Raw genomic sequence first — 27,739 nt, 5'->3', positions numbered from 1 at the left:
ACCCACCTTCAGGTCTTCTCACCTTGATTCATCTAAATACCCTTCCCAGTCACACCCAGGGATCTGTCTACTCATTGATTATATGCCCTGTCAAGTTAATAATTAAGATGAACTGTTGCAGTATCCATATGGGCTCCAAGAGTCTCACATAGACACCAGAGGGTGACTAGAAAAGGACCAAAGTATTCTTGCAGTAAGGAAAGGTTAGAGGATTTTGTTTTCAGAAGAAAAAGAGGTACATAAATTTTTTTCCTCTTCACTTTCAAAATGGTGGCAAGAAACTCATTGGTCTTTGTTACTCACTGAGTGAGTGACAGAGAGAGAGAGAGAGAGAGAGAGAGAGAGAGAGAGAGAGAGAGAGAGAGAGAGAGAGAGAGAGAGACTGACTGACTGCCTGCCTGCTTCATGTGAAAAGCACTTGCCTTGGTTTCTCAGGCATGCCCACCTTCCTTTAGGGGTATGTGAAAATTCCGTGGTTTATCATTAGTTCTTGCTTTGTACAAAGTGCCTCAGATGAAGTGGGTCCAGCAGTGTGGGTGTGAGACCGAGGTGCCAGGCTAGGTTAGCTCCACTAATGTGGCCTGTCCCGTTGCAGGTCTTTTGATGCTGTTGATAGGAAAGAAATGATGAGGTCCTCCGTGTCCTAGAAGGGAACCCGCCAGGAAAGCAGTGCAGAGCCATGTTATTGATATAGAGTGCCCTACTGGGGCCCGGTGCAGGTTAGATGCTAACATGTTCCTTAGCTGCTAGGTAAAACCCAGTTCTGATTCTAAAGGAATTGCTCTGTTGAGAAACACTTTTATTAGACACATTGCGGAGGTTAAATTAAAAAAAAATTGATACAAAAAAAACCCTATTTAGTAGGAATCAGTGATAGCAATGTTAGTGAAAGCCACACAAACAAATTGAAACAAAGCAGAGACGGGAATTTAGATAATTCTGGTAAGTCAAGGAAAACCAGCCACAACAAAAACAGCTCCCCCACACACTTTCCTTAATTCCTCTGATGCCTATTTCTGGAAAAAGCATATTTCACCCTGAATGCTAAATTTAGCTCTCTCGTCTCTGTTAGTTTAGTCCTGCCTTCCATCAAAATATTGTCTTTGAAGATTTATGTAACTTGCGAGCCTTATATGAAATTCTTTCAAGTTGTGGTTGTTGAACAGTTACGTGGCATTAATCTCTCCATTAGAAATTAAAATGGCATGGGTGGCCAAAAGGTGAGGGGGCACCCACATGTAAGAGAGCATGGGAACAGAATGTCAGATGGCACATCTTATTATGAGTGACATGTCCTCTCTCAGCTTCAAGAGAAAGCCTCGATGCTCTAAGATGGTAACTTTAAGCCCTGACATGTTAATTAATATAAAATAATAATAATAATAATAATAATAATAATAATAATAATAATAATAAGACCCTCCTTCTAGCATGTCTAATCAAAGGACTCTCTTTTTGAGCTCTGAGGAGGTAGGACCTCGGTCATAACCTGTTGACAGATGAGCATCAGTGATTGTAAGTCTTTGCTTTCTGATTCTCACAGGCTCCTATCTGTCCTAGAAGCCTGGGGAGCCACACCACTGTTTTGTCACTGCCTGGCTTATTAACAGCAGAGCTGAGGGGCTGAATTGGAAAGTTCGGATGATGTAAACATATAGCCAGCCTGACAGAGTCTAACGCACCTCTAGGTGGTGCATAGATTACTTGATAAAAAGGGTCACAAGGTGACCGACTGCTTTTATGACCAAGAAGAATGGCCCTATGTATGCAAGTGGTCCTCAGAGTCACGAGGAGGAGGAAGTTGATGGAGAGATCTGAACTCTCTGTTCCAAGGCTTCTTTTCATGGCCGTGACTTTGAACTCCAGCCTATTGTCATGGGGAAGTGTCATAAAACAGCAGAGACCCTTTGCTAAACACCACATTTGATTCACTTCACAACAGCAGAACCCGGGTCGGGCTCTTTTCCCGTACGTCATGAAAGAACATGCTGAGGTCAAGGTCCTTGACGGTCCGCCCTGCTGCTTTGTTACACTTGGCCCCTAAGTCTGCTGTCCTGTGCAGCGAGGACAGATGTGTGGTAGTGTTTTGTCCTTGTGACCATGTAGAAACCATGTAGACAGAAACCATGTAGGACAGACAGAGGAAAAAGTTATTTTATCTCATGGTTTCAAAGAGTTCTGTCTAGAGTCCCCGTGTGCTGTGCTCATGGACAGAATATCGTGGTGATGGGTGCATCAGGCAGAGCTGCTGGCCTCAGGATGGTCATGAAGCAGAGGCACTCAGGACAGGACTCAGTCTGGAGACATGACCCCGGTGACCTACCTCCTCCACCTAGGCCCCACACCGTAAAGTCTCCAGACCCTCCCATAATAGTGTCACTGGATGGGAACCAAGGTTTCAGTGTAGGCTCCTTTTGGTTTTTGTCTGGTGGGGAGGGCACTTCTTTATAAACCTTAATACGGTGGAGTATCAGAAAATTCCCAAATCTCCATAGTTCTGAAATCCAACACTAATTTGGATTTGATTCCAAAGAAAGGTTTCAGTTTGGGGACCATTTGGGGCTTGGGATTTTTTTTTTTATTCTGTAAATTTGTGTAGATATTTTGAAGGAAAACTGTCCAAATTCTGGCCCCTTTCTGACCCCAAGCCTTTCAGACAAGAGCTGCTCACCCTGTATTAATCATCTGCCCACTTTGGCTGACAGAACTTAGTTCGTTCATTTGTTTACACGATTTTTATTCAACTCTTTTATTGCCCACTCCTGTGGTGGGGGTAATGTAGGGACCAGATTGATGTGTGTGGATTGGAAAAGCAAGGGTAACGGCTGAGTGTTGGAGTCCGGAGGGATGCTGAGGTAGCAGAAGGAGCTAGTGTGGAGGCATGTACCCTTGTGCCTCTGTGAGGCCTGAGTTCCCATTCCTGTGGGGACTCTAAGGAGGGGCCCAGCTAGAAGGGAAGGAATGGAATCCCTGGGAGATTGGGGTGACCGTTAGTCGGGCATTTAAAGAAGGGCCACAAACCTTGGACCTGTTTGACTGGGGATCTGTCATGGCTCCCTCCCCTTTCCTCCTGCCCTCATGAGCACAAACCTTTCAACATCTTATAAGTCCCACCAGGGAAGGACTGTCCTTTTCCTTCTCTCATACTTTCCAGCACGCAGCCCAGTGATGGCATTCTGTGATGGTACAATAGTCCCTCCTATAGACTCCCTTCTCAGGTGATTCTCTGTTGCGTCAAGATGACGATTATAAGTAACCATCACACCTTCTTAGCTGGGTATGGTGTGCCTACCCACAGTCACTTGGGGCAGGGGTTGAAGTCATCCTCAGCTACACAACAAGTGAATTTCAAATTTGAGCTCCAGGCCAGCCTGGGTTAACTTGAAACTTTGTCAGAGAGGGTGGGGCAGAGGGAGGGAGTCCTCTTATATGGCTACAAGTCACTACAGTGCTTATGTATGTTTATTCTGATTAATATTATCAAGTACTTTGCATTTAGCCTTGGCCTGTTACTAGAATCTCTTGCAAAAGTCACATGGGGATGCTGATAAAACGGCCGTGTTCCTATTGATCACCAAGTGAGCTTATCTGTCTTAGAGAACAAAACTAACTAAGCTGGCTCTCTGATAAAGTCTTTGTTCCATATTGACACAAGCTTCTCAGAATGAAACTGTTTCTAAAGTGGCAAGGGGCTGGGGGAGGGAGCACATAGTGTGTATCTTTTGCTGGAAAAATACAACATGTAATTATCAAATCACTGGTGCTGTTCGTAAACTCATTCAAGAGTTGCAGCTCAAACTGCCCAGGGATGGAAGTCTCTTTACTGCACTGAAGTTGAAAAAGTGAGGGAAGGTGGATACAAGCTGTGTTCTCTTTAATCCTTCTAGATGGCCATTGTGTCTTCTGCAGAAACTGTGTGTGTGTGCCAGCTACGTAGGGCATAGTTGTTCTTTTTTTTTCTTATTAACTCTTACTTTTCTCTTGAATTTAATATTTTCGTGTGTGTGTGTGTGTGTGTGTGTGTGTGTGTGTGTGTGTGTGTGTGTGTGTGTGTGTGTGTTAGGTTGTAGGCTGAGATTAGAGCATACATAGCCTGGGGTATTGTTTTCAGTTTTGTTCACTCTGGGTTTTTGTTGGGGGTGGTGAGGGTGGTGTGGTGGGGGCTGGGGGCAGGGGGATAGGACCTCTCCCTGGTCTGGAGCTCACAGCAAATAGGCTAGGATGACTGACCAGCAAGTCCTAGAGGTCTGCGCTGGAGCCTCCTCAGCACTAGGATTACCAGCCAGCTACCACAGCACACTTTCCTTCTTTCCGTTTTTTTAATCGTGATTGCTGGGGGATTGAGCTCCAGTCCTCACCCTTGGCAAGCAGTCCACTGAGAGGGCTGTCTGTCTCCCCAGACCCAGCTTGCTCCTTTCTTGATGGCACTCAAGATTAACTTCTCCACACAAATTCCTCTTCAGCAGGGTTTCTAAGAGTACAAGACGTTGCGCTGCCATTTTTCTTCTCTCCAACCATGGCTGCATTGTCAGTGTCCGATTGTGGTCCCTCCTTGTGCCCTGGAGCAAGGCAAAGAGTCCGCCGTTCCCACCGAATGCTCTTGCCTCGGCGCTTTGCCTTGCCCTGAACTTCTGTCTCTCCACAGAGGAGGGAAGGTGACATGATGTCTTTTTAGTCATTCAAATCCAATAACTTTTAATCTGAAGGTTAAGTAGTGAGATATAAACTAAGAGATGATAATATCAATTTTATGTTCACTGAAGGGCACAATATACCTCTTTCTAGTAGAGGGAAAATTGTGCGTAAAATGTCTTTCACTTTTCCATAGCAGAGTCATGTCTCTCACAGGCAAGGAAAGAAAGATTTTGGGGAAATTTTAATAAAATAAGATGTGGCATCATAAAACAGGGCAAGAGTGGCGTTTCGAGATTATAATTATTATGTATTAATTTTTCAAGGCTGCTGCGTGGTACGGAGTCGCTCTCTTGTCAGGAAGGCTTCCTCTACTGATGCTCATTATCCTCCATCCGAACTCAGCAACCTTTTACAAGGTCAAAGACGGAGCGAGAATGACACAATGCTCATTCTTTCCTGACTATTTTTGGTCCTAATGTGTGTGATAAATAACACCCTGATAATATTGCTTACCTTCTCTCATTTTGCTCCCTCCTCCTGGTGAGCTCTCCATTTCAATGCAATAAGCATTCAACACGCAGAAGCACTAAGTGGAAATGCCTCTACCTGGTGCCTTTTTATTCTGATGTTCAGGCCATGAGATTTATATTTGTCTTAAAAATACAAAGTTTTGCGCAGTGTATTATGTATCTCTATCATGTGTACTTATGTATGGACTTGCTCTATCATTCATCTATGTGTAAGATGGAGGAAGACACCATGCATGAGGTGAGTATGTGATAGTCTTTATTATCATTGTCAAGGTTATGTTCTGTAATGGGGTGATTCATGATCATGACTGCCAGGGTTGTGTTCTGAAAGGAATCTTCAACTTGCCTCAGCTATTTATTGGGCAGCTTCTGTGTACAAGGTGCTGGGTTGAGCCTGCAGACCTGAAAAGGAACCGAAGGACTATAGCCCCTCAAGTCAAATCCAGCCTTGCATTTCAGACTGCAGAGAGTCCTTTGGAGGTGTAGCCACACCAGATGTTTACCACTGAATACAGCTGTCTCCTCCATGCCTACACAGCTGTAGTAGTAATTTTCTCACTAATGTGACAACATTGTTGTCAGAAGCAATTTCAGGATGCGAAGATGAATTCTGCCTCGCAGTTTGGGAGCGTCTGGTCCATCATGGTGAGAAGTCAGAGCATCAGGAGCAGGGGCCGTCTGGTCACATTGCTTCCACAGTCAGGAGTCAGAGATGAAAGGCGGTGCCTGGCTTGCCTTCTCCTTCTGATTCAGTCCTGGACCCCAGTCCGTTGGATGGTGCTACCCATATTCGTGGTGATTTTCTTTCTTAAACAACCCTGCCCTCTTAGAGAGACCTCTACAGGTGTGTTTTCGTGGTGATTTGAAACCCCATCAAGTAGACAGTAAAGATTTAACTGTTACAAGAGCCAGCCAAGGTTTCCTATCACAGTGGAGGTTACATGCCGCAGAAACCCTAAAGTGTCCGTAGGCTAGCACTTGACAGAAGTAGTAGCCCTCTCCTGGGTTATTGAGTGGAGTGTGAGGCAGAATATTCTGCTCTTATTTTGTACTCACATAGTACATGCTCCTTCACACATGTGGTGTGTGTGTATGTGTGTTTGAGGCACGGGGTGCGGGGAGACTACATACATACATCCAAACAATGTAAAACTTTGGCTTGCAGTTTCTAGTATGATGCAGTGATGTGTGGGTGTGTTCGCACTTCCGCTGTTCTTGTTTCCAGTCATTTAGCTGATAGCGTCTTACACATTAAGAAATTGGACATTAGTAATAGTTTAAAAAAAATCAAAAACTTCAGCCAGCCTGCTGAGGAAATGGAGGTTGGACATACTTGGTGAGTCACTGAGAGAGCAGCTGTCCTCAGCCATGACTCCCCTGCCTACAGTGTAGGCTTCCTCTTATTCATGGGCTCACCACTAGACAACACAGAGAAATATTGCCTCCCCTCTCTCCTTGCATTCTAGGAATTCGCAGTCTAATTGAGGGACAATAAGATCGAGAAGCGCATACATGAAACATCAATAGAAATCATAGTGCACACAGAGAGAACTGAATGGGACATGCATAAGCTAATCAATCGATATAAGAGTGATTTGGGCCATAAATCCTTGGTGGCCTGGAGAGAAAAAATTAGTATCCACATTGGTGGGATTTTTCTTTTTTAAAGAGTTTGGTGAAATTAGAAAACAGAAACTGTGTGTGTGAACATCTGCTGATTTATTTTAAGCCTTTTAATGGGACATAATGGATGGAAGGTATATCCTGAGCTATATAGCTTAGACTTATGGTTTGGATATTAAGGATCCAAAACATTTGTCATTGACTCTTTTAATTCTGAGATAAGTGAGCTTAGATTTGAGTTGTGGAGCAACTGGTGGCAGACGGTGAAGTGAGGCCTTTTCCTGAGGCAGTAGCACCTGAGTTCACTGGGCTGCTGGACATAGCTTCTGGACTCTCTTTATACAGCCCATGGTGTGAGAGCGAGAGTCCCAGGGATGATGAGATGGGGCCTGATAAGTCTTGCTGTTTCTTGGTTAACGCTTATATTTCCTATACTTTACTACCAAATTCCAGCTACTTCCCTCGTTCTATAGTTAGAATAATTGAAACCTTAGCACCTGATTTGATAAGAGTTGTCAGCTCCAAAGAGTGTTGTTCAACGCACTTGTTTATTAACTTACTGTATTTCCAAGAAGGTGGAGTCCGCTTTGGTAGTTCTTATCCTTCTGGAGCCTTTCTTTTTTCCTTTCTTCCTTAGTTGATTCTGTTTTTTTTTTTTAAGCTTGTCCAATGCTTTACTATATTTGTCAATTAATGAAAATTTGTTTATTTCTGTCACATAGATCCTATTACTATTGTTAAACAACGTTGGCTATGGTGTGTGTGTGTGTGTGTGTGTGTGTGTGTGTGTGTGTGTGTATACTTGCACATGTATGCATGAGTGTATGCATATGTGTGTGCATGCATGGGGGTGCATGGATGTGCATGAATGTTTGTAAGTAAATAGTTTTGCAGTTCTGTAGGTGACTCTCCTCATTCATTCCCCAGACATTTTAGTTTGCTAACTGGTTTATACTAATTCATGTGTTTGGAACTACAACTTCTACACTTTCCCATGATTGCTTTATGTTAAGTCTTTTAGTAATCCATCTCTGACTTGAATTAGGGCTTTTCTTTTGGCTGTAAATGTACAAGAGTATGTTCCTGCAATTATTTCTCAGGTATTATCAATGCCCGTGTGGACTCTGAAAGGCATGGGGGTCATGTTAAGCCTTGCGCAATAAGAGTCATTTCCAATTCATTTCAGTGGCACTACCAGCTTGTATACTCTTGATCTCTCCTCATTGCAGGACCCACATACCAGGGAGGTCTGGGATAAACTCAGTCAGGCTCATAGACATGATACACACAGCCCAGACACTCCTTCGTCGGGGGCACGTGAGTTCATGCAGCCCATTCTTGGTCAGTTTGGCTGTGACCCTCAAGAGACTCCCACAGCATTTTGGTTCAGAGATCTACTATTGCCCACTTTGCAGTTCTTTGCAAGGAATTCCAGCATTCTTGGTGGTTCTTGTTGGACTGTGTTGAAGGCTTCTTAGAACCAATTGCAGACTCTCCTTTGGCATTCTCAGGATCCATCCTCCACTGCTTGGTTAGAGGGCCACACTGGTAGACAGGGTTAGACTGTGGGATGAAACTCTGGCCCAACTCACAGTCCTTCAGAGATGAGTTATTGTGGACATCTGAAAACATCTCTGCACCTCAGTTTACACATCCATCAAATGGAGAGGACATGAACATTGGCCATCCTGAGTATATTGTGCAGCACTTTGTAATGGTCCGCACATATTAGCTGTTGCTTTTATTTTTAACACTATTGCCACCGTCAGTAAGAATTTAACCTACAAAAATAGTGTGTGAAATACAAAGAATTTAAGCCATGATGGTGCTTGTTACTGTTGTGTGTAGAAGATAAACAGTTGAATATTTCCTAAATATCTAATAAGTTGAAGACTTGTGTCTTGGTGTGTAGAAAGGTGCCCTCAACACCTTTCTTTGGTTTATCTGTAGGATTCTTGTTTGCTTATGAATACTTTTTGCTTTTTTGACTACCCCTAGGTTTCCATGGCAACCTTGGATCTGTAGTAAAACAGAAAAGATGCTTTAAGTTAAGGCCCATTCACACTGCTACAGGATATATACATGAAATACATACAGTGACCTTGATCATGCGCAGTGCATTTTTGCCTAAAAAATAAAATAATTTTAAGAATCTCTCTCATATTTATATCTTCATTTACCACTTGTCTGCCCACTGCATGTACTCTCCAGAGCCACCAGTGTTCTGGATGCTTCCACCATGAGATGTGACAGACACAAATCATCCTTATTGAGCATCATCCTTCTGTGACAGGAGTTAAAGCTTTGTCAGTCTGGACAGATATGGAAAATAAAGCAGGACTCTTGTGTTTTGGTTTTCTCCACTCTTCCTCATCCCACACGCCTCCCAGGCCATGTGCGCACACCCATCCCATGGTCACAGTCACATGCAGGCACACACTTCCTGGTGCTTCTTCATTCTCTTCTCGGGCTGCTTCACTTTGGGAGCTTGAGAGGCAGGAGGAGAAGCTGCCTGGAATTCCCTGCTGAAGGCTGAAGCCCCACCTCTCACGTTCCTGTCAGGTGTGACCAGCTCTCTGTGCCTCCATTTTCTCATCTGTAAAATGGAACATCTTTCTAGCTGGCTGTTAGTGGCGCACACATTTAATCCCAACACTCTGGAGGCAGAGGCAGGCAGATCTCTGTGAGTTCAAGGCCAGCCTGGGCTACAGAGTGAGTTCTAGGAAAGGTGCCTGCCAGAGCTACACAGAGAAACCCTGTCTTGAAAAACAAACAAACAAACAAAGGAGCATCTTTCTCAAAGAGGCATGATGAATATGTTAAGCAGCATATTGCCCTTGGCCAAACACACTACCTTTTTAAAATGGACTCAGCCCTGTATTATCAATCTTGTTCCCATTTAAAGGATGGGCCAAAGCAATAGCCAACATATTAGGGATCCAAACATAGTGGTCTGGTATGGACCAAGTTACCTCTCTAGACTGTCCCATTCTTTAGCCTGTCCCACTCATTTTATATTTAAATGTAATCAGTAGGATATTGAATTCTCCATATTGGAGTCTTCCAAGAATTGCCTCCAATGGATCCAGGAATCTTGTGCTTCCTGTCACTGGGAAAATGGACTGAAATCAGTGCCCCATCCCATCTGTCTATGCATCTCTTCATTTACACTGACCTCCGTGTGAAGACTGTAGGGAACCGGTCCTTGTAGGCAATTAGTGCCCCAATTTATCGTTTTAGAAAAGAAAACACACACCCTAATCAATATAGAATCTCTCCTCCATACCCACTAGCAAGCATCACCGAAGGGGCCCCGTGCACAAATGGTTTAAATTTGGAGGCAGAGTTAAAGACACAGTTGGCCTCCAGAATCTGAATTGAATCAGGGTTTTATTTCAGATAAAAATCTTTGGGTCTCATAACTTAAAAAACACAACTTTTACTGGCATTACGCAATTTGCCACGGGTCATTTACCAAAATGTTTGTATATGTAAGCCCAGGTTCTTCTCTTTAAAAAAAGGAAGGGTGGAGGGCAGGGATTGGGTTTTGCTAAAATCCAGGTGGCGTTCCAGTTTATATTTAATTTTAATTGGAAATGAAATACAGGCAAAGGAGGGGGAAAAACCCACCATGTTTTCTTTACTAAGAGTATCCATTGGGGAGAGGAAGGGCGCTGCCAGCCAGATTTTTAAGACACAGATTTTTTATTGGCATGTCTATTTTTTTTTCTGGCTGAATTCTTGTGCCTGCATTTAAAAAAAAATAAGTTTTCACACATGGCAGTCATTTTTATGTCTCAGTGCCACTTGCCACCCTCCCTCTGTGTTTTCCATGCAATTAGTACCTAGAACCAGGAGAGCGCTATTTTATACGCCACACAGAACCAAGAGCTTTCCCTGAGTCCTGGTGAGCGCCCTTTGAAGCTTCACATGAGGTAATATTTAATTCTTGGGGTTCATTTTGATTTCTGGAAGAGTGAGGAATTTGGGGACAAAAAGAAGAATGAGAGAAAAACTTTATTTTAAGCCAGAATTTGAAGGTCCTAAAAAGTACAGGTACATTTTGTGAAACTTCCATGAAACGCTAGCAGAGAGATGATGGTACAGTGAGGAAGCGGCTGCTGCTTCCTGGTTGTGGTGGGCCTGTCATGAGCTGGTGCCTCCAAAACATGTGGTGTACCCAAGAGAGTAAAAGGTTCGGGATTGAAGCCTGATTAGATGTGGGTGTAATCTGGATGTTCTGAATTGGGCATTGAATACCAAATTATTTTCAATTTTATGATCCATAGAACAATTTGCAGAAACAATTAAAAGACGTGGATAAGGACACAGAAAATGAAGTGTGCCCTGCAGTCCCATTCTCTAGCAGTTAGGACTCTTAGCATCCTTTGCTCATGTCAGAGACATCCTCTCGTGGTCTCCATACAACTGTTCCCATCCCCGCTGATGAGAAGTAGGGAGTACCAATGCTGTCCATCAACCAGAATCCCTGCAGCTGATCTCCTTACGTGGTCGCTCACCCTTTTATCTCAGTCTGAATTCTTCGATTCTGTATATTTATAGTTTTCGAGAGTTGTTTGGTTTTGATTTCCAAGCTCGTCACTTAGGGTGTAAACGTTGTCAGTTTCTTAATATCCCTCTCCTTTCACGTTTGCCCAGCTTTACCAGGTGATTCCTTATCAGGCACAGTTCTTTAAATAGTAATGCGTGCCTGCATTCACTGACCCATTTCCTTATATATAGATCTTTGAGACATAGTCTTGTTGTGTAACCCCCATGAGGTCATAAACCTGGCCACCCTTCTGCCCTGACCTTTTAGTTCTGAGCTTGCGGACATGCACCACAACACCTAGTGCTCCTGTTGAGTGCAAGAGGAAATCTTCAGTATGGCACTGTGACAGTTCGGTGTTTTCATTAATGAATCCATTTCTTCTTTCTTGGGATAGCATCCCGAACATCTCTGCTGTCCTAGAGCCGTGTGAGTTTGAAATCCCCAACAGAAGGTGGTAGCTAAAGCATAGAAGTAGCAGCCTTAGCAGAGTGGGTCAAAAGTTGATGGTGCAAGGTGCTTATACAAGCACCCTGTGTGCTAAGTACTTTTTTTAATAAAGTTTTTTATTTTTAATTTCTCCCTCTCTGTGCATGTGCGTGTGCACGTGGGTTTCTGCAGAGGCCAGAAGAATGCATCAGAATCCCTGGAGCAGGAGTGATGGGTCACTGTGAGCTGCCTGGCGTGAGCTCTGGGAGCTGACCCCGAGTGCTGTGCACAAGCAGCAAACACAGATAATGCCAAGCCATCCCTCTAGGCCAGCGCTCAGTACTCTTAAGATCCCCATTCGGTATTAGCACGAACACAGCTCTTGCCCACATCCCTCCATACAATGTGTAACTGCATGGGGTTGGATTTGAACCTGCCCCTGCAGGCTCCAGGGCCTGAGCTGCTCCTCAGACCACTCAGGCCTTGACCTGAGCTATTGTGTAAACGATCAGTTGTTCAAATGTTCTCTCCCATGATGCCTGCTATCTCCCTGCAGTGCTTCTGCACATGCCCACTCTGTCACATGTCTTCCATTTCACCCCATTTTGTGTGTCCACAAAGGAAGTATTCCTGAAGGCAGCAGCTTGTCCATTGCCAGTCTGCCCTTTTTTCACTCAGAGCCCTGGCTTTTAACAAATGTACCCAAAGATCTAAGCAACCATGGTTTTTGTGGCTTGTTGATTTATTATTATTATTATTATTATTATTATTATTATTATTATTATTTCAAAGGGAAAACATCTTGCTCCTCATCTGTTGCTCTGTGTCCTCCCAGTGAAGACTGGAACCTGGTCTGCTGAGGAAGACCTCAGCAGTTACTTCTGATTCTAAAACACCCCCAGAAATGGCAGAAGCTAGGTCGTGCTTCTGGTGAAATTGATAGCATGCTGCGGGCAAGGAGTGAAGCCGTGGGATTCTGGGAGATTCTGGCCATGCCTCCAAAACCCTTTCAGATTTCTGTCTCTTTGCACTATCCAAAACATAAAAGGGCTACTTTTAAGAATTGGGAAGTCTGGATTTATTAAAACTCTGGGTCAGCCATGAACAGCAGTGGTTGCAACATGTTTTCTAGACAACTTGAAAGCAGCCATTCTGAGGTTGACAAGTTCGCGTTTATTGCTCTTGTGTTTTTGTCCATGGAACCAGGAGGTTTAACTGCAGACTTTGTCCAGGTGCCCCAAACAGCTGTCAGGGACTGACAAGACTAGGGACATACTTTCTGTGTTTTCTTAGTATTGTGTAACAGGCCTGAACCCTTTTCCCAACCAACAAAAATGTATTTGGTTAAAATATTTCTAGTACTTTGTGTTTCTTGAGGGGTGCGGGGGTGGCACATGATTAGCCCAGGATCACTGGTGAATGAGTTAGGCCTTTGGAAGAGTCACAGCTCTTTTCATTGTTTTACTATCTGGAACACTGGCTTGTTTTGCTTTAAGAATGGTTTGCTCTGTTGACAAAATGTCCTTTGCTCACTGAGGGGTATTTTGCGTTCATATCTCAGTGGCTTACCTGCTCTGTTCACATTGAAAAGTTCACCACTTAGCAGAGAACAACCGGTTAGCCGATAAATAAAAGATTGCACTCATGAAGAATTGTGCTAGGGCGCACGGTGGGGATTTTAAAGATTCATAACCTACAAGTCAAACTATGTACGTTTCCCTGGCAGCAAAATATCTGTTTGTTTCTGGGTTAGGAAACAGACTTTAACTTTCATGCCTGATTTTACGGAGTTGGCACTTTATGCCAAGTTCTTGCCTTGTGGTTAAGTCAACTAACCTGTTAGCTGGTCTCTGTTGTACATTAGCACAAAAGCCCAAACACCAGGCTTCAGAGGACACTTTTAAATCCATCTTTATCTCTTTCTCGACTTTAAAAACAAGCTGGTGTGTCCGCTCCTGGCAATCACAGCATAGCAGGCTGAGAAACAATCTTCGAAGAAAAGTTGTCATTTGGAAATTTCCCACTATAAAGCTGGGATTTGAGAGGCAGAGAGACCCTTTTCCTGGAGGTGTCCCTGTGGGCACAATCGTATTGTCATTGCAGCCAAGAGACAGGTTTAGTGGGCCAAAGAAGAAAGGAACTATGTCAGTTCTCAGGAGGAGCCAGAGTGGCTGCCACCATGAGGGGCTTGGGTGTCTGCTCCTGAGCTGCTTTCAAGCTGGGCTCTGCACACGGGAGGCATGGATGTTGCCTCCCCAGCCTTTGATGCTTTGAAACAGAGGGCGCAGGATACTTGTGCCTCTGCCTCCTAAGTGCTGGGATTCTAGGCCTATACTGTAGGAAGCTCCTCAGGCCACTCTCAAGTGTGACCTTCCAGTCTCCTTGTGGCCTCACAATGCCTTTCTGAAAGGCCTGTTTGGATCTTGATCTCTACTTTCTCATGTGAAAAAAAAAAAATCCTCTTTCTGAGTCTACACTGCCTGCAAGAATATGATTAGTGACTTCAGTTCACACATGTAGGTACTTCCACTTGATTGCACCTGTGTCCTGCACCTTCATTTTCCCTACACCTTATCCTGAGAACATGTGTGTGATAGTTTGTGTTCATTTTCTCCCTGCTCTTTCTCCATAGTCAGAATTTTTAAAATTCTTTGGATGGTCCACTCCCACATTTTATGGATGATAAAACTAAACTCAGACAAAATAAAGGCTTTACCCTTTGATTAGCACTTGCGTGCATGCCTCTGATGGCTTTAGAAACTGCCTTGTAGGGCATGCTGGGGACACTTCCATATGTCAGGATGAATGAAGTCAGAAGCTGGACTTGTGGGCACCTATACTGTGAGCACTCGTGCCCAGACACCATACGTGCCTGTGTGGCTGGCACATGCACAGACTTAACTGCTTGTACATTTCCATATCCAGTAATTGGGAAGTAAGCCTTGTCCACTTTAGATCAGGGATCTGCGGACTACAAGTTTAGATTTGATTCATCCATCCACCCACCCATCCATCCACCCATCCACCCATCCACCCATCCATCCACCCACCCATCCATCCATCCATCCATCCATCCACCCACCCATCCATCCACCCATCTACCCATCCATCCACCCATCCATCCATCCATCCATCCATCCATCCATCCATCCATCCATCCATCCATCCATCCACCCGTCCATCCTTGCAATGTATGAGGGAATCAAACCCAGGACTTTGTGTGTGCTTGGCAGCCACAGCCCCCAGCCCTCATATTTTATTGAGATACCATTTTTAAGTTATTATTTTACAGGCTTTTTGAAATTATATTTTATTGGGGAAGGAGCATGAGTGTTCCATAGAGCATATGGGGAGGTCTGAGGACATGTGGGAATGGGCTCTAGCATCCCACCATGGTGGTTCTGGAGATCACACTCGGGTTATCAGTCATAGTGGCAAGCACCTTTATCCACTGAGCCACATCACACTGGCCCCAACTTTGCAGACCCTTCTGTCTCTGTCACACTAACGTATTTTCGAACAGGCCTGGCTGGTGCATGTAAACAGGCTTGGCTGTGTTACCAGGAAGCTTCATTGAAAGTGTCAGAGGCCTGGCCTTAGCCAGTGGTTTGCCAGCCCGCTCCTGGACCACATGTAGATGGTATCTCAAGGAAACCTTGTCTGTGCAGCAAGGTGGTGAAGCCCCTTGCTAATCATGTGATTCCTGCAGAACCTTTCTTCTTGGAAAAGGAAAACAAAGTTCCCCAGTTTGGCCTTCCCAGCCATGGTTGGTTTCTCAATTCCCATTCCTCAAAGCCTGGTTCCCTGTGGTTATCCCACACGATCCTGACTGATGCTGGGAAAGAAGCCGAGACTTCCCAGAATACACCAGCAGTCCCTGGGGAGATGACCTCAACCCTCTCTCTCTGTCAAGTGTCTCATTGTTATCAGCTGGGCCAGAGGGGACCTCTGCCGCACAGTCCAGCGGGTTCCTAGTCTGTACGCGCCCTCCACCGTCCTTGACCACCCCCACACTCCCTCTGCCAGTTTAGAAGTTCATTTTTTCCAGCATGGTGGTAGCTCCAGGTACTCCGAAGGCCCAGGCAGGAGATCACTGAGGCAGAAGTTCTAGGCTAGCCTGGGCAACATGGCAAAACTCTTGTATCGAAGGAGGAAAGAAATGATAGTTTTTTGTTGGATCTTTGTGGACTATAAAGCATGGTTCTTTTTGTTCTGTGTGTAATGTACAGTTTTACTAACAATTACTCAAGCGAAGGCTGATGGTCCAGTTGTGATGTTCCATCTAAGGGCCATTATGATATTTTAATGTAAGACAAAAATTAAAGTTCAAAAAGATAATTTAACCTTTTCCCGTCATAGAGTCAAAGTGGTTGAGCAGTGAAGACAAGAAAGGTTGGACTCTGGGATTGAGGGCAACAAGCCAAATGTCTCACTGGCTGCTTATTCCTATCACACCACGTCAGTTCTTGAGAAATCTTTAGGGACATTGACTCATGTTCTTGGGCAATAGATGGGAAGCTCTCTCTGGTAGGAAAAAGGTAATCCCTAGATAGAAAGGAGAAAATGCTTTCTCTAGTATTGTAGATAGAAGAAATCTGCTGCAAACATGACCCAGGAACACTGATCCAGCAGCCAGAATACCGTGGCTGTTACTCAGCTGAAGCAAGCCACTCACTCTGTGAGGCTCTGGTTTCTGGCTCATCGCAAAGAGTCTTTTTGTCCTTGTGCTTGGAAATGACTACAAACACATAGTTTCTGCCTGCTCTTTTGGTTTGGCATTTGTGTTTTTGGTGTGTGTGTGTGTGTGTGTGTGTGTGTGTGTGTGTGTGTGAGAGAGAGAGAGAGAGAGAGAGAGAGAGAGAGAGAGAGAGAGAGAGAGAGAGAGAGAGAGAGAGAGATTGTTTGTGAGAAAGTAGCCATCTTATCAGACACTATGTGTGAGAAAATGGGAAAGGTCTGCCCAGCTTCTCAGACCACTCCCTACCCCCTCCTGCTGACCTCCACTCCTGGACTTGGTACATAAGGACTCAAGAGATAAAGCAGCACTTGGAGGCCTGAGGCCTGATAGCACTACTGATGTGCCAGCCATTTCTTTTGGGGCTGAGAGCCCTGGGACAGGGTGATGTCCCATTGGTCTTGCAGCTTTGATCCCTCATCGGCTGGTGCTGGCGCTGCCCTCTGATACAGAGGGACTTGGTGTGTTATGAGCGGCTCTGCTGTGAAGCAAGAAAGTCTCTCCTCTGCATCCCTGTGTCAGAGTGGACTTCAGCAGCAGGACGTCACTCCCCTTGTGGCCCGTGTATCCCACCTCCAGTGTCTGCTGCCAGTGAGGTTTAGTCACCTTAGTTCTCCCCTCTCTCAGCAGTGTGAGCTTAAGGGAAAGCTCTCTTTGTGTGGGTCTGAGCCTCATGGCACCAGGCTTTAACCGCCTCCCTGTTCCCACTGTCCAGAGCACCCAGAGATCAGACACTACTTCTTCCCTCCAATAAGCTAGAAAGCTGCCTCTGTTTAGACACCCGATGTTTCAGGCCTTTGTGGCCCAGGAAACAACTGACGAGCCTTCTCCAGGACAAGTGAAAACACCAGAAGAGGAAGGATGGTGGGAGGAAACCATTGCTTTAGACCTAAGACCTGTTAAACAATGGCGTGCAGCGGGAGAAAGCACTGAGTGTGTAGCACAGCCTGTCACCTTCTGGGTTGAGTGGGCCTCAGTTTCCCCATCTATAAAATCGGATGAGTTCTAAGCATCCCATGCCCCTTGGAGAAGTGGTACCTAACAGCTGGTAGGCAGTGAGACACTTGGATGTAGGACTCAGAGTGATGAGGTGACCATGGTGTTCCTCAAAGCTCTCGCCTCTCCCAAACTGAGTAGATTTCCTTGAGGCCCCTTGTGTCCCGTGGCACAGTGGGGACTTGATTTTGGGGGGATGTCCCTTTTCAGAATAAGGGACCTAAGGAGTGGGATTTCGAAAGCTCACATGCACTGGTGATTCCAAGTCTTCATTTCTGTTCTCTTCTTTCTTCAGTGTAGTATCAGAAAACATGAATTTCCTTCTGTGAGATCAGGGAGGCTTGATCGACCCAGGAGTCTGAATGGGGAAGCTGGGGCCCATACTTTGAAGCACAGGAGGGTACAAGATGCTCGACAGGCAGGGAAACTACCAGGACTGTTACTTATCAAAGGCATGTTTGCTGTTGGCCTTAGTATAATAATGTTAATGAGATTATTAGGTGGGGGAGATTTTTGATAAATAATTGATAAGGATTAGAAAGTGCCTTTTCTGCAAATAAACTTCAGAATAATTAATATTCATGGACTCTGTTTGTCAACAGAAAAATGTAAATGTAGAGCTGGTCCCCTTTCCAGACTCAAGGCCTGAAGGACATCCACCAGACAGGGGTTAAGGAGAGGAAAACACCATCTTTACATCCCAGGCCCAGACCCTGGCCTTATGCAGGTCCATACGCCTTTTCATGTCTGTGCACCTACTTTCTGCAGCCCGCCTCTCCCACTGTAAGACGCTGGAAAATGAGGTTTGTAATAGGTGCAGGGTGCAGGGTCTGGAGGACTGTAGGCAGTCAGCGGCAAGGCACCTTGATGAGGCAAAGGCGCTGCACTGAGAGCTGTTTTTTTTTTTTTTTTTTAATTTATAATCTCAGTGCACCCTCTGGGTAATAGGTGACACCACTCATTCAGTCCGTTCACTTCAAAGCAGGGAGTTGGCTTGGATGACAGAGCCAGCCGGAGTGGTAATACAAAGGTACTAACAACAAGAGGGAAATGCGTGTTTACGGGATCGCATTTGTTAGCGGGCGCTTTGCAGCCGTTGCTCCCCCAGGAATAGCAAGAAGATGTACGGTGTGAATGATGATTTAACATCTGAAAGTGGTGCTTAAAGAGATTCTGCCTGGTGGGGACGTGACGGAGGCTGCTGAAGGGAACCTAGGGAGGGACTCTATTTCCTCTATCTGTAGGTCTCTCTGGTTTTAGTCAACCATAACTGCATCTTTAACTCCTCACATAGCTTTAACACCTGATGTGCCAACTTTTTACCCAGTACAAAATGTACTTTCATCAGACATTGGGACTCTTTGGCCCCAAATTGTTGAGATAAATTTAAAAATACAACACCATGGAGTGTGTGTTTGCTTGGACAGATGGACGCATGGAAGTCTGGAGAAGGAATTTCAGTGTTTTGTGGTTAAATACAGGTAGACAGACAAAACTATCCTTTCCTTTTTTGGGAAAGGGGAGAAAAGGCAGTTAAAACACAAGCATGAAGAAGAATGAAGACAGGGAGAAAAATAATGAAACAGTAACCAGTATATCCCTGCTTCAACTTCATCATGGCTTGAGCTGAGAAGATTCACTGTAGGGGCCCTGCATGGAAGCTAGAGATCGGTGGAATCAAGGAGAAGAATGTGATGCTTGCCACCAAAATCCAGTTTTCTCCCTCGATGGCCTTTCAGAGAGGCCCCTTTACAGCTCATGTGAAACAAATATTAACACAAATTGTATAATTACATCAAAATCCCCAATTCCTCAACGAGGTAAAAACGCCTTTCCACTAAGCATCCACCAGCAATAAAACACATCCTATAGTCAAAGCAGAGCACTCCCGGGAAACCCCAAGATGGGATCTGAGCGACTTTCACAGTTTATTTTCATGGTATTTAAATTATGATACCAGTGGGTATTTTTAATTAGTGTGCACTTGTCTCCATAAGCCATGTTGGCAAATTTGACTCATTCATACAGTAGTTGCTGGAAAAGAGGCCAGCACAGCCTGCAGGAATTAAAATAAAAAGTTTCTGCAAGCTGTTATCGACATGACCATATCTCATTAACTTTCAAAATGGAGATTATTTGCCTGAAAGCTTGATTTGACTAGCAGTAATCAAATATTAGGCCCAACGGAGTGTGGGGTGGGTTTGGGAGGGGGGAGGGGGGCGCTCATTGTTGTGATGTATACCACCAAGTGTTCTGCAGTTCATTTTAAATAGCAGTATAAGATCTTTGTTTTGACAAAAGCAATAGGAAAGGGAAACATAGACATATGGCCCCGAAAGTATTATTAGGATAGTTTTATTTTAGATGAGGACTCATTATTTACTAAGTTTCCTTGAAGATAAATACAAGCGTGCTGATACTGATCTTCTGTCGTTAAGGATATGGATGAAGGCATGGAATAGTTTCTCCCCTGCCCCATCAAAGTTTAAGCCTTGGAAACAGGGCCTGTCTTGTGATTACCTTTTCTTGTTTCGATGGGTCAATTGACATGAAACTTAAATTTATACCTTGCATGCGTCCCATTGTTTTAACTAAATATGGTGGAGGAGGCCGCGAAGCTATGCACAAAAGGAGAAATAGATAGACGAGCCTTCTCATTCCTCTGTCTTCAAAGAGAGCATCTTCCTTGGAATGGGTATCTGGCCAGTCATTAAGCAGTCCAATGTTGAAAACCTGAAGTTCCTGAAGCAGGTTAGACATAGTCTCTTTTCAGATCTTGTATATTTTCTCACGCACAAAGGAGCGTTTGTACTGGGTCCGGGCAAACTGTAAGATGAAGACGTGTGGGGGGTTGGGGGTGACAGGCAACGAGAAAGGTTTGGTTAAACAAAAGACAGGAGATAAAGTCCTTGCCTTTTTATGTCTCTGAACTGAGAACACGGTCTGCATTTTACCACAGAGAACAAGGCTACAGTGTAAGTAACTGGTTTTTGCATTAGGCTCTCCCCGGAGGTAGCAGAAAAATATCATGTCCCTGCATGAAATGTGAATGTGAAATCTACCAGAAAGAAATATTTATGACCATTTCATGCTTGATTAGGCTTGGATGACATCTGTTAGCAGACAGGAGCTGGACAAAGAGAGAGACGCTCGGGGGCAAATGTTAACGGAGTTGTTTAGACGATGCGAGGGCAGAGGCGTCCATTTACTGCAGGCAAAACACAGGAACTGTGTTAGCCACAGTGCAGCTGACGAGCATCCAGTGGGAAGGGGACCCTGCAAACTGAGTCGAGGAACAGTCACACGCAGCTGCCTCAGTTTCTGTCAGGATCCCTCAACATCTGGGTAACTGGCATCTTCATAAAGTGACATAAACCTGACACAAGGATCTATGGAAATCCTCTTCACTTTTCCCCTAGTGAGTTTCAGAGCCTGTTCCCACTTCTCAGTGGAAGAACTCATTAAGTTCACAGGGTTACCCTAGTCCATTCTTCCAACCCAAGTTCTTATCTTAGTTTGTTTTGTTTTGTTTTTCAGTTTTTTTAACTTAGACCCCTTGGTTCTAACTTAAACAGTCATGGCTTTAAGCAGCACAAAACTTTGCCTAAAATGAGAAGAAAAAAATAGTTTTCCAGAACCTATTATCAGTCATTAAACAGGCTGACGTGAACGCTGTTCGTCTGAGCCGCAGCTCCTCGGAGGGAGTGCCGGGGTGAAGACTCAGTTCTTTCTGGTTCTTTTCCCAGCCTCTTTTCCTGTAACTTCTCTCTGTCTGGAATGCTGATGGGAAATGTTATTTTGTTTTTGTTTGCAGCAGGTCTGTTGTTTTGATTTTGTCTGAGTGGTATGGAAAACAGTACGTCACTTAGAGTGGGTGTTTTGTGTACCGGCCATTTGGCCGTTGAACATACATTTCTCATGCTTATTACATGATGACAAGGGAACCAAAAAGACACAAGTTTCCAGCTGAATTTCTTCTTTCCACTTTAATAATAGTGAAAAAAAATAGAAAAACAAAGTTAATAGATTTAGCAGTTTGACGGTATTCAACAATGTGATAGCTGACTTCGATTTCGCTCCCCCCCACCACCACTTTTTTTTTTTTAAAAAGAATTTGTTCATTCTTTGCGGTGAGGAAGGTATTTAGGTGAAGGTCAAGTTAATGCACAGATCAGTTTCTATAATAAGCTGCATGTGGATAGCATTTCACATTTTGCATAGAGTTGTGAAATGTTGTAATTTAAGTAGGAAAATGCATAAAAGGATAATAAACAATCTTAACATCATTTCTGTGATTAGTTTGAGGTACTTTTTTCCCTGGGTTTGGGCCACATATAACAAAACCTCTACCAATACATGTATTTTAATTAAAATGATTCAAGATGAAATTTGGATGAAAACCCAGAACACAAATTCTCAGAGAATAACTTCAGGCTGTTCACTGGCTCTGCATGGGCATGCTTTATCTGAAAACCTCCTCGGCATGAAGGTGCATCTTGCAAGAGGGTTCACGTTAGTGCTCTAAGTAAGTAATTTTTGGTGTAATACAAAAATATAAAATGGAAACGATGATTAATTTTTCAATTTCTCCATGCAGATATCTAATCATTGTACCCATGGACCGCCAAAGGCACCCATTAAAGATTTAAAAATGCAAGAGGAAGGTAGAATCCGAAAGATGAGATTTGGGATTAAATAATGTAAAATTACTGCAGGGTAACAATGAAGCTCTTCGCACAGTAAGAGATTTCCTCAGACCCTTTGGAGAGCCACTTAAAATATTGACATGACTTACACAGAGTGTCCTAGCTGGGCTCTTCAGCAAATTATGTATAAGTGATAAAATTAAGCCTTTCCTCCCCTTTCATATAGTGGCTCCAACTAATAATAAACAACAACAGCAAAGTGACGGAGCACTGAGAGGAAGCTCGCACACACTTCCTAACGCTTTAAATATTGCCCTCCCATTAAAGAGTTTCTTTGGAAAGTTACACACATCTATGCTGTGTCTTCCTGGAGGCTTTCCATTTTAGCTGGGAAAATGCAGTGTTCTAGGGTCGCCTGTGTATGTACACTGTGATTTTCTTCAAATCAAGGGAACTTTTATAATCCTAGAAGAAGGAGACCTCGCCGCCTCAGTATATAAAAGCTGTCAGGAAGGTCCAGCCGGGCTTCTCCGAGCTCCGCCGCGCTCTTTATCACTTTGCTCAGCCTCACATAATAACATCTTCATCTGAGATTGCCATGGCACAGGGGAGCTGCATTTGTTGATCAAATTTGGCTGGCTAACACTGTGATCTCCTATCCTGAAGTGCGGAGATGTGCCTGGAATATGTAAGTGCAAAGCTGGCCTCCTGATTGATTGATTCTGCCTGTCACAGAACAAGATAACCGGATCAGTAAATACCCTGTGCATTCACCATCATCTCCACAATCAAAAGTGAGGGCATCATGGGGCTGGAAAACACTGGGGCATGATGGGAATGCACACATTTCCGAAGGATAAGCAGGAACACATACACAGACACACATCCACACAAGCACAAAGAAAAGGGAATTCTTTGTGTGTGGCTTCTTAGAAGGGAGCCATGTAAAAAACAGTATTTTCTGTGTGCTTAGAATGCTTCCTGGTTGTAAACCTGGAGTTTATTTTGCAACTGTCATCTTGGAGGTGTTGGACATTTGTCATAAAAAGTTGTTATTTGAGAGCTGTTTACAAAGGAGATTGGGAATGCGATTAGGGGGGCCGGAGCTGGTAAGAGGTCAGTAATGGTCTCCAGCACAAAGGGAGTCTTTCCCCAAGACTTGCTACCTATTAAAATAAACTTTTTGTTGAAACAGATGGGCCAAACACATGTAAACAAATTGTTTAAACGTTTACTAAATTCCCAGGGAGTTTCTTTGAAAAGTAGCACAAGGTTGCCAGATTTGGTGTAATCTTAATTATACAGGGTTCAAAAAGAGTTGAAAGCACGCAACCGTGTGAAGGCTGGGGAGATGGGCGCTGCTGAAGGGTCAGCTGAGGTCACACGTTCATGGCGCCAGGATGGTCTCCCTAATGGCTCTGGTCACCCTCTTCCTTAAGTTGCCACTTTTCTCTTTGTTCCTTCCTCCCATGGGATGTTAAGTTCCTAGGAGACGGGTGTCACGTATTCTTGTCCCCATGTCCCTGTTTTCCTGGAAGATGACCCTGTATGTGGTACCCAGGACGTGGCAACTAAAGGTGGGCCCGGGTGTTGGGCCTTCTTCACCACATCCCGAGTGTTCTTCTCCTGAGGTGTAACTGGGCTCCAGAATTTGAATGGCCTTCTAACTTAGTCCCCCTGGGGGAAACGCAATCATTTTCCTCCTGTCAGGCAGTTCACTGGCCCCCTCCAGTCTTCTGCTCTCCTGCAGAGTGGAAGCTGGACACCAGAGGCTGAGACGCGCTGCTTCTTCTACTGCTAGCCACCCCGAGTTACTTGAAGATAATGCTGCCTCCTGTTTTGCCACATCGTCCGCTGACAGATGGAGCCTCGTTCCCTGACTGGGGACTTTGCACAGACTTGTAAGTGGCTCAGAGCTTGCTGTGTGGACCCGTTTTCTTGGGTGCCTCTGGGTAGATGATGTCTAGACCCTTCTAGCAGAGGAATGTCTTACTTCTCCCCTTCTGTGCTGTTTGGCTCAAATCAGTGCCTGCCCACTTCAGATCCTATAGTCTGGCCCACATGGGCCACCCCTGTGGCACATTTAAGCAAGGTAGGGCTTAGAAGCAACCATGAAGTCAAGAAACGTGTGCGTCTGCAGAAAGTCCCCGCTGTGGAAGGTGTGCATGAGCTAAGGACTACGGCGGAGAGTCTTACGTGTTGAAACCAGCACTCAGACTTAAGAACGAATTATTACCATGTGTGAGATGTCTGGTTAGTCCTCTGTGACTTAGTTATTTTTTATTTGAAATGATTAAAAATGCCTTTTGGCAGAATTGGCCTCCTTTCTTAATTTTCTGAACATAAAGCTTAAATGAGTTTAATGTTCTTGAGGAAAAAAAGGAAGTGAGGTACCTGATGGTCTCAGAGAGGCTGTTCTGAGAAACAGGTTTTGAGGGTTTTTTTTCTTTTTTTTTTTTCAAAAGCCAAGAGCGGCATTCCCCTTCATTTTGGCAAAAGTTCTTCCTAGTAACGTTGTATAAAATCATTTTCTTCTCAGGGTGTGTTTTATTTCCTTTCCTTCCCTTTCAGGAAAGAGAGCGTGTTTTATTGGATATTTTTGTTCCAGTCCTTGTTTCCATTATTTTTGCCAAAATTCATGGGAGTTCACTTTCCATTTGAATGCCTGAAATATTCCTTGAAGAATCTGCATTTGGGGACAGCTAGGGAAAAGGCTATGCAGATTGATGTAGTGGTCTTAGTAACTGCTATCATTGTATTTACTGAGAATGTTAGAGGCAAACGATATCTTGGGGGAAGGGCTTGTCGACGTCTAAGGTTCAAAGGAAATTCCTTTGCTCTGGCTTGTATGATATTGTCCCTTAGTTTCCAAGGGAAGGGACAAAGTTTCAGGAAAGAAACGGTGAACAGATTTGTTATCGGGAGACAAAAAAACAAGTCCCTAAAATATTGCACTCGTCTGCATGAGGAGCAGCCTTGGCTAAGCCTAGACTTCGTGTGGATGTTCGTCTTGGGAGTTAATCGTAGGTGTTTTTATCAGTGTTGACTGATCCTAGTCCTGTGTGTTTTCTGTTAGGGAGTGAACGGTGCCTTTAGCCCATTAAACTCAGCCGTCCAGGTTCCTAGGCAGCATCCTGGTGTCTATACGGTCCTTCCGTGGAAAGTAACCCGTTGAACCCAGCCAGTCAAGCTGTACTTCGTTTCTAAATCAACCCTACGGATGTCTTTATTTGAGGTTGCCTGATGGAGCAGACTTTATCTTCTGTCTGGGGAGAATTTTACAGACAGATCCAGGCTAGGTCTGGCAGCCACTGGGCTCTTGGTCCTCCTAAGCCCCTGGGGAGAAGACACAGCCCTTTCTGGGCACTCGGGGCTGACGCTGAACTCTTCCGTTCTCTTGGGTGAGATTTTGAAGAACCGCTTGTGAGTGAGAGTGCCTGGGGTCACCGCGCATTCTGCTGCTCCCGACCTTGAGCTTTGTGTTTCTGTTGTCCTTGTTTTCTTTGTTGTCTGGCCGCTGTGGCCAGGCTGACATATTTTGCACATTACTTGGAATTCTACATATCTGAACGATGAGGTAAAGGGAAAGCAAAGGTTTGCCATCGTTTCCTGGCTCCTTAGGAAATCTGAGAAGACAGACCAAGGAAGTTTCAGCGTGGGTACCCCATAGTTGGCCACCCCCAGTCATAAATGGCCAGATTCCTTGATGGTGCTGAGAAACTCTGACCCTGACCAGTTGCTCTGCCAGAGACTTACTAACAAATTTTCATTGCTAGAGGAAGGCTTTTGTAGATCATAGTGTGTTTGTCCCATGTTTCAGCCACCTGAGGCCTAGACCAGTTATCAATTGCCTGCTTCATATCTCAGACAGATATGAAGGGGTAAGGAGAATGGCTAGGAGTTGCAGCCGTGAAACCCCGTTTTTCAAGTTTCCGTGAAGGACACGGACTCTTGACTTCTTCATCCAGTCCTTTCAAGAATTTAACAGCTCTTCAGCCTCTAAGTCCTCGCCACCTCAGTTTTTCGCCGAAGGACCTGTTTAAGACATCCCCTGGATGTGCTGAGGGAATAAAACAACTCCTTAGTCCCTTTGTCCTTTTCTAAGTTAAAAAACGCTCCTTTTGGGTTCCAGCTTGTGTGACGGTTTACCAACTTAGCTCAAACATCAACCTGGTGTTTCTAGTTTCTCACTTTTCTGTTAGTGTGTGCCGTAACCAGGAAGACACTCAGATGGTACTCCAAAGAATAAGGCCACACAGAACCAAGATTTTATGATGTTAAAAAGTGAAAACAGAGGCATCTGCCTGAAGTGCAAGTAGCTTGTGTCTGAAACATCAGTTCCCAGTGTCTCATGTCTGACTCCATGCTGGGGCACTAACTAAGAAGCAGAGTGTGGATTCAAGGGGTGTTACATTCCACATGAAGCTTTGGGGGCTCTTTGTCTTCTAATGGCGAATGTCATGGGTAAGTCTGACGTTGCTTTGTTTCCTAAGTTCTGTAATATAGTGGAAATCCCCCCGACCCCCTGTCTCTTCCCTTATTCCTTAGAGCTTGATGGCTTTAAACAACTTTTTTTTTTTTTTTTAAGAGCTGATAAGAGACCCAAAGAAATTAGGAGAATTCAGAAATTTACATGGATGGATGGGTCGGTAATTAACTGTCAGCAGTCAGAAGCATGTGGCTCTTTCTGTTCCTTCTGACCGAGGATCCCCTCAGTGGTTGTAGCTCAGGCACACTCTCAACACCACCCTCTCAGTTCCTCACAAAGTGCCATCATGCTGCCATGCTGTTTATCATGAGATGAAGTTACAATATGGGGATTTGCTTGTAATTTACCTCTTGTCACCAGCAGGAAATTCCAACAAGAGAGGGGCTTTGTTTATCCCATCCTCTGCTGCCTCCCTAAGGGCCTGGTACACAGTAGGAACTCAGTATTTACCTGGCATAGGCAGGCCTTCCCTGGTCCTACACTGCTCTCACACCAGCCACCTCAATGTGACTGGCTCCCTCTTGCCTGGACCAGAACTTCTGAAAGGACCCTATTGATAATCCCACTCCAGAAGGGCCGTGAAAAACAAAGGCTGTGAGAAGCAACGGTTAATCAGAATTCCAGACTAGTATTTAGTTGCATTTGTCCTGGCGTTTTGGCCCGGTTTCAGTTAGCTAAGCATCTCTCATACCCTGTAATTTAGTATATTGTTTCAGCTTCCCAAATAATGGCTTGCTAATGGTAAATGTTGTTTAACTTTCTGATTCAGAGTAGCTACCTGTTCAGCAGAATTTTTAAAATTGCAAGTGATGATGGAAGGCAGGTTAAAAAGCACTTAGGGAGCATTTGGCTGCATGTTTGGCGTCAGCTCGAATCGGCCCATGACTGTCATTATTCTTTTTGAACCTGAACATACACATAGGAAGAGGCTTTCCTTGACTGGTTCAAAGAGTCAAAAGAACTTCTTTACCAAGCCAGCTCTTCCTTTGTAGATAAACAGGGCAGGCACCCTTTCCAGCCATCCTGACTCAGAAGTTGCCTCGGTTTCTCCCATTGCTCTCACTTAAGGGCCCTCCTAACTCTGGAGTTTTAAATATAGGTAACGTT

At 44.5% G+C, this 27,739-nt stretch overlaps 1 protein-coding gene across 8 annotated transcripts in view; it reads left to right on the top strand.

Moving 5' to 3' along the window:
- The window catches only part of Foxp1 (forkhead box P1), a 524,457-nt gene that overhangs the window by 288,347 nt on the left and 208,371 nt on the right, over window positions 1–27,739 (top strand). The window lies entirely within an intron of this gene.

Source organism: Peromyscus maniculatus, chromosome 3 (genome assembly GCF_049852395.1).
Source record: "Peromyscus maniculatus bairdii isolate BWxNUB_F1_BW_parent chromosome 3, HU_Pman_BW_mat_3.1, whole genome shotgun sequence".
In the NCBI taxonomy this organism is placed as follows: Eukaryota; Metazoa; Chordata; class Mammalia; order Rodentia; family Cricetidae; genus Peromyscus; species Peromyscus maniculatus.
This window is presented reverse-complemented; position numbering and strand designations above follow the sequence as displayed.